Here is a 6,000-nt window from a genome sequence, read left to right as displayed (position 1 = left end):
ATAGTAAAACGATAGCTTGGGTTCGAATCTCTCCGTTGGTGAGCTCTGGACAGCGGTAGCAGCGATGAAGAAGGGAAAGTCCCCGGTCCCGATGGCCACCCTGCTGAGTTCTATAGGACCTTCTGGGAGGTTCTCGGTGGGGACTTTAGAGACGTGTTCGCTACCGCTTTCCAGTTGAATTACATGAGCCAAACATAGAGGGCTGGAAATATTGTTCTCCTCCCAAAGTCAGGAGACCCTTTGGACCCTAATAGGCGTACAATAACGCTGTTAAATCTGGACTACAAAATCCTGGCAAAAGCTTTAGGAAATCGCTTAGCGGATGTGATGCCGGATATTGTAGGTCCTCTTCAGACTTGCGCTGTGCGAGTCCTTCGGATTGAAATCAGTGTTTATTCGTTGGGTCTCGTTACTATATAAGGACGTAACGAGCATGGTCACGGATTTACTTCTGGTCCCTTCCCGGTTCGAAGGGGAGTCCGTCAGGATTGTCCCCTCTCCCCGTTGTTGTATGTTCTCTTCAGCGAAAGCTCAGTATCTCGCTGAACAGATGCTTGGGGTTTCGACCTTTCAATGTACCGGGTGGGGCAAGAGTTAAATGCGTGCAAAATGCCGATGACGTCACTTGTATTGTGTCGGACCTCGAAGGTTTTGGCCACCTTCCAAGAGGCTACTGGTGCCAGACTTAACAAGTCCAAGACCAAAGGGCTGCATTCAGGAGGTTGGCGTGGCCAATCCCTCCCGTTCGATGCTACTTGGTCACATGTCATATGATCAGGGTAATCGGCATCTGGCTAGGTTATGGTGCCCCGGAGGCCACCACTTGGGCCGAGAAGTCTGATCAGGTGGAGGCAAGGCTCGACACATTCAATCGGAGGTGACTCTCCCTCCCTGGGAAGGTTACAGTTGTCAATCGTTTTATTGTTCCTCTCCTTTGGTATCCTGGTACGGTGATCGCTGCACCAGATTATGCCTTGGTGCGATTGGAGAGGATCATTTTTTATTTCATTTGGGGAAAGTGCAAACCAAACCTTCTCAAAACGACCGTTCTGTAAAAGACCCCCTTGAGCGGGTGGGCATGGTTTGGTCCACCTACCATCTTAACTGCGCTTTCTCCTTTTGAAAGGTTTTTTCGTTGCGTTTGAGAATAACTCGTTTGCCTTTTTTGTTACGTTCTGGGGTGGTTTTCTTTTTCGCCACTACTGGCCCGGATCCTTTTCCAATAACCAGCCAAAGGCGACACGCCCTTCGGGGGTGTAGACTCAGATTGGTGACTCACTTTGCCATCAAAGAGGAGGGTGGGCCAGATGTTCTGCTGAACGTGGCCCCTCGGCTTGCCAAACCGCCATCTCTCCAGATGTGTGGTGTTCTGTGTGTTGTAATTCACTAGAAAGCCGTCCCCGGGACTTGGCGAGGAGGATTGCACATGGGGTCCTCATCACTAACCATTTTCGCCTAGTCAGGTGGCGATTAGGTTATGGGATTTGTCCCTGTGTGGGCTGTAAAGCCATCAGGACTATGCAACACCTTTTGTTTGAGTGTCCCTTTGTCCGGTTGGTGTGGGAATGATGTTTCACGCCTTAATTATTGGTGTTATTGGTTGTAATTGTTGTTGTTTTGGTTATTACGGTAATACGTTTTGAGGGTGCAGGCTGACCAACCTCCATAGCATTGTTGATTTGGCCTTTGCTGGTAAATTATCTCCTTAAGGGAATAAGAAATAAGGTATTTATAGATAGGGCCAAAAACGTTTGTCAGTCGGCAAAGTCACCTTAAAGGGTGTGAAGACTCGCGCAAAAAGAAACGTCTAATGCCGGTAATCTGACCTAGTTTCGAATAAGGTGTATCAGAAGTGTTAGACACCACCATCGATCCCAGAAAATACGCACACAGCTTGCTACCTCCGGTAATTAGATACGAATGTGGAGTCAGTGCATACAGCTGCGGTCAATAACCATAGCACAGTGTACAAACGATACAGCGATGCATGGACATCTCAGCTCCAGCTTAATTAAAGCAGCATTTTGCGTCCTTTTCTATGATTTTTCTCAACCTCACTGACTCCACTATCCCATAACGACATACATAACTAGCTTATTTATTTAAGTCTTACTTCATATGGTGCCATAAAAGTCGAAAAATGTGCAACTTTTTCTCCAAGATATTTACCATTAGAACCCTATAAACCTCGCCCATAATATGAATATTTAAACACTACGAACGTCATTGACCAATGCAACACCATGCTTGATTTATGTACAGTCTATATTGCAGTTGTACCAGGGAGTTCCATTACATCCGATCCCTGGTTGTACCAACTCAAAGTCTTGAATCTACTTCTAGCAACAACTCATAACTAAACCTGCATCTCTGATTGGTTGAATTCAAACTAGTGGGTTCGGAGGAAATGTATGCCATTAATTTTAACTGTGTAACTTGTCGAGGACACTGTTCTCATTATCTGCAAATATCCTTAATTACACGTCAATTAACATTGTTGGCAGCGAAAAACTTGGCTAATATCTTAGTTTGCTGTTTTGTGATTGATATATGTAAAAAAAATCGATGGACATGTCAAAAAAAGTAGAAAACGGCGACCAAACGCAAAATGCTGTTTTAAGATAACAAGGTATCATGTTTCATTACCGGTAGGCCTACTGTTTGCATTTTGTAGCGACAAACAGAAAACTTCACTTGCAAGCAACGGAAAGTTAACCTTTTCAGAGCGCGGCACGCGGTTTGGGGCGAGTCTTCAATGACTTTAAAGCATTTTAAAGAGATCCCGGACACTTTCAACTGTGGCATAGAAAACAGCATGACTGCCACAACGGCTCTGAGCAATACAACTCAGCGCGCTCTTAAACGTTAAAATGCAGGGTTACCGGTCTCTGCCAGAGTTGTATTTTTATATACGACATGAAGAGATCTCTAGTCTCTGTCAGAGCCGTATATATACCCGGCTCTTGGCTCTGTTCTGTTATAGCGCCACACATACCTTTCTTCACACTTGACTAACATTGTCTGCTAGCTTCTACCAGGTTCTAGTACGCAGTTCCATCGTTCTATGTATACGTACTTCCAACAAGTCCACTGACCGCTGGCTATTTCACCCGTACATCAACGTAAACCGCCTGTCTTTCAGGATATCTCCTGCAAGGTCACGGTGTCTGCTGAAAACAGTGCTATCGTAACCGTACCTAAACACTTATGCAATCGTGACTTGCTGTTTCAAGAATCTTAACACAGCTTTGCAGGCTGGCTTTCCTTGAATCTGAATTAACCCCATCAACCTTTGGGATAGTTTCGAGAATGTGTGTAGCGTGTAGGATTTCTTTTACATACATGAGGATGGACAGAAACTGAGTTTTCACTGCTGGGTTGCAGTAGTTTTGACGAAGTAAGGACTAAACTGTAGTTCATACTTGAAGTTGAAGCTGGCTAGTGGTTGTAGCAGACGGAATGAGAAAGTTGTACCTTTTAGCCTCGATAAACATTGTGCTGGGACTGTCTAACTCTAACATAGTAAGGCGAAAGTGTTTTGTCGTGTATCAGTACCACAGCTATAACATTGCAGCAGGCTGGGAAATAACAGAATTGATATCGTAAGTTCTGTCTTTAGGCTAGTTAAGAAATTCATTTGTGATGTTAGTTATACCTAGTCTAGGCCCTAACTTGAGTCAGTAGGCTTAGGCCTAATGTTAGACCTAGGCCCTAAGCCGAGATTCGTATTGCAGGCCGACAGTGTTTCGGACATGAGATTGGTCTTAGCCTAGCCTTAAACTTAAAGGTCTGCTGTATATGGTCAATTCCATGATAAGGTCAACATCATACCAAAAAATTTTAAATCGTTGTACATTAAAATTGTATAAGTTTCCAATAAATAGAATACTTGTAGTTACTAAAAATATTTTTTTCACCCCCAAAACCTCATTTGTTTGATTATGGGGTCGGTAATAACAAATGGTTCCTGTAGAAACTAAATTATGAAAAAAACAGTGAAATTTCATTTTGTGCAGATTTGTACATAGTAATCATAGGTATCATCAGTTTTTTGGACTAATTATATTTGCTATAGCATAGTGCTCACTTATTAGCTTCAATTTTTTTTCTACATCAAGGCATTAGACAATAGTGGTGAATTGAAAACACCCTCGATTTACTGTCACGCGAGTCACAAAATTTACTGTTTTTATTTTTTTTCTCCTTGCCTGCACAATATTTTTTCTCCAAATAATGAATATCAAGCCTTCACATAGATACCAAAAGGATTACTGAATTTTCCCTTCCAGAAGATATTCAAATTTTGCAGAAAATCACCCTTTATGAATGTCACGCGAGTCACGTCACGCGAGTCACGTCAAATCAAGATAGTGTTTCTACCTATTTACTGTGTGTTGGACTAATTATATTTGCTATAGCATAGTGCTCACTTAATAGCTTCAATTTTATTTTGATATCAAGGCATTAGACAACAGTGGTAAATAGAAAACAGTAAACACCCTCGATTTACTGTCACGCGAGTCACAAAATTTACTGTTTTTGTTTTTTTTCTCCTTGCCTGCACAATAGTATTACTCCAAAATAATGAATATCAAGTCTTCACATAGATACCAAAAGGATTACTGAATTTTCCTTTTCAGAAGATATTCAAATTTTGCAGAAAATCACCCTTTACGAATGTCACGCGAGTCACGTCACGCGAGTCACGTCAAATCAAGATAGTGTTTCTACCTATTTACTGTGTGAAAATTACAGGGATGTTATCTAGTTTGATGAATGAATCACTGATTAAAGATATCATTCCCCTTTAATTAGGCAACTTGAATAATATGGGCACACATAATGCAACTAATCATAATTTCATTTGAAATATCAGAATTTAAAATCATGAATATTTATTCGCAATATAATGCCTATTTTATCACCACATTTGGAAAGTTAGCACATGTCATTGACTTTTTAGTATTATACTAAAACATAATCTATATTTGTATCTGGCAATGCCATGTGCTACATGACAACCTTAAGGTCTAAACTGCTCAATCATTCCCAAAATCCTATGTGCAAATGTATCTTCTCAAATATTACACTTTTGGTTTATTCAAATATGACAAATGAGAATGGTAATTTGAATCACATTTTGATAGATCTGTTTCTTCTATAACTTTCAAATGAGTGACTTCAACAGACTAAATATTGTTATAAATATTAATTGACAAAATATATTGCCTGAACAACTGTACTACCCGTACAGTATATTACCTACTGTCTGCAGTCATGAAGGTAACTCGGGACATTAATATCATCTGGACATTCCCAAGGGAAGTACCTTTTGGACACTTTCTAGACCAATGAATGTTATATTTCACTATGCAAGATCTGTACCTTCAATTCACTACTGCATTTGGTCTAGAACTATCCGAAAAGTGAACTTGTCACGCGAGTCACGTTTTCTTGTCACGCGAGTCACAATACATCTTCATCGTTATTTTCATGCGTTACAACTTTTTTTCAAAGTTGCATAGCAATTGAGGTAGAGGTATTTTTCAACTTCGGTATGATTATAAAAAGTGATTGGAAAAATTTTAATAAGACATAAGAAATCGAACATTTGTGTGTGCATTCTGATTTTTGCTAATAGTAACTGTCACGCGAGTCACGTTTAGTTTTTCGCCAATTTCACCCCCAATACTTGAGGTATAAATATTTTTTCTCTACTGTTGTAAGCATTAAGGCGTACATTCACTGCTACATTAATGCTTTTCTCCCAGGTAATTTCTTTATTTGTTAAATGATATCAAATAGAGAGGAATTTGAGTAAAAATGTCACGCGAGTCACCATGGAATTGACCATATACCCCTAGCATGGTGACTTCGAAGTTCGGACACTTAAGACTTAAAACACCCCAAAACTAAATCTTCTGGTCTAAATCACCAGAAAATATACTTCATATGGTGGGAGAATTGTGTTATAGTACGATACACGGCCAAACTTTCTTT

At 40.5% G+C, this 6,000-nt stretch overlaps 1 protein-coding gene across 2 annotated transcripts in view; it reads left to right on the top strand.

The window, feature by feature from the left end:
- Positions 1–3,101: 3,101 nt before the first annotated feature.
- Positions 3,102–6,000, top strand: part of LOC139974706 (ATP-binding cassette sub-family C member 5-like) — a 73,450-nt gene continuing 70,551 nt past the window's right edge. Inside the window, exon 1 of one of the 2 annotated variants that reach the window (XM_071982039.1) lies at positions 3,102–3,602. The gene's annotated coding sequence lies outside the window, so the exon portion shown is untranslated. The remainder of the gene's footprint in view (positions 3,603–6,000) is intronic. The other variant, XM_071982040.1, reaches the window with a different exon arrangement.

This window comes from Apostichopus japonicus, chromosome 10 (genome assembly GCF_037975245.1).
Source record: "Apostichopus japonicus isolate 1M-3 chromosome 10, ASM3797524v1, whole genome shotgun sequence".
Classification (NCBI taxonomy): domain Eukaryota; kingdom Metazoa; phylum Echinodermata; class Holothuroidea; order Aspidochirotida; family Stichopodidae; genus Apostichopus; species Apostichopus japonicus.
The sequence above is the reverse complement of the archived record's forward strand: the minus strand, read 5'-3'. Positions and strand labels throughout refer to the sequence as shown.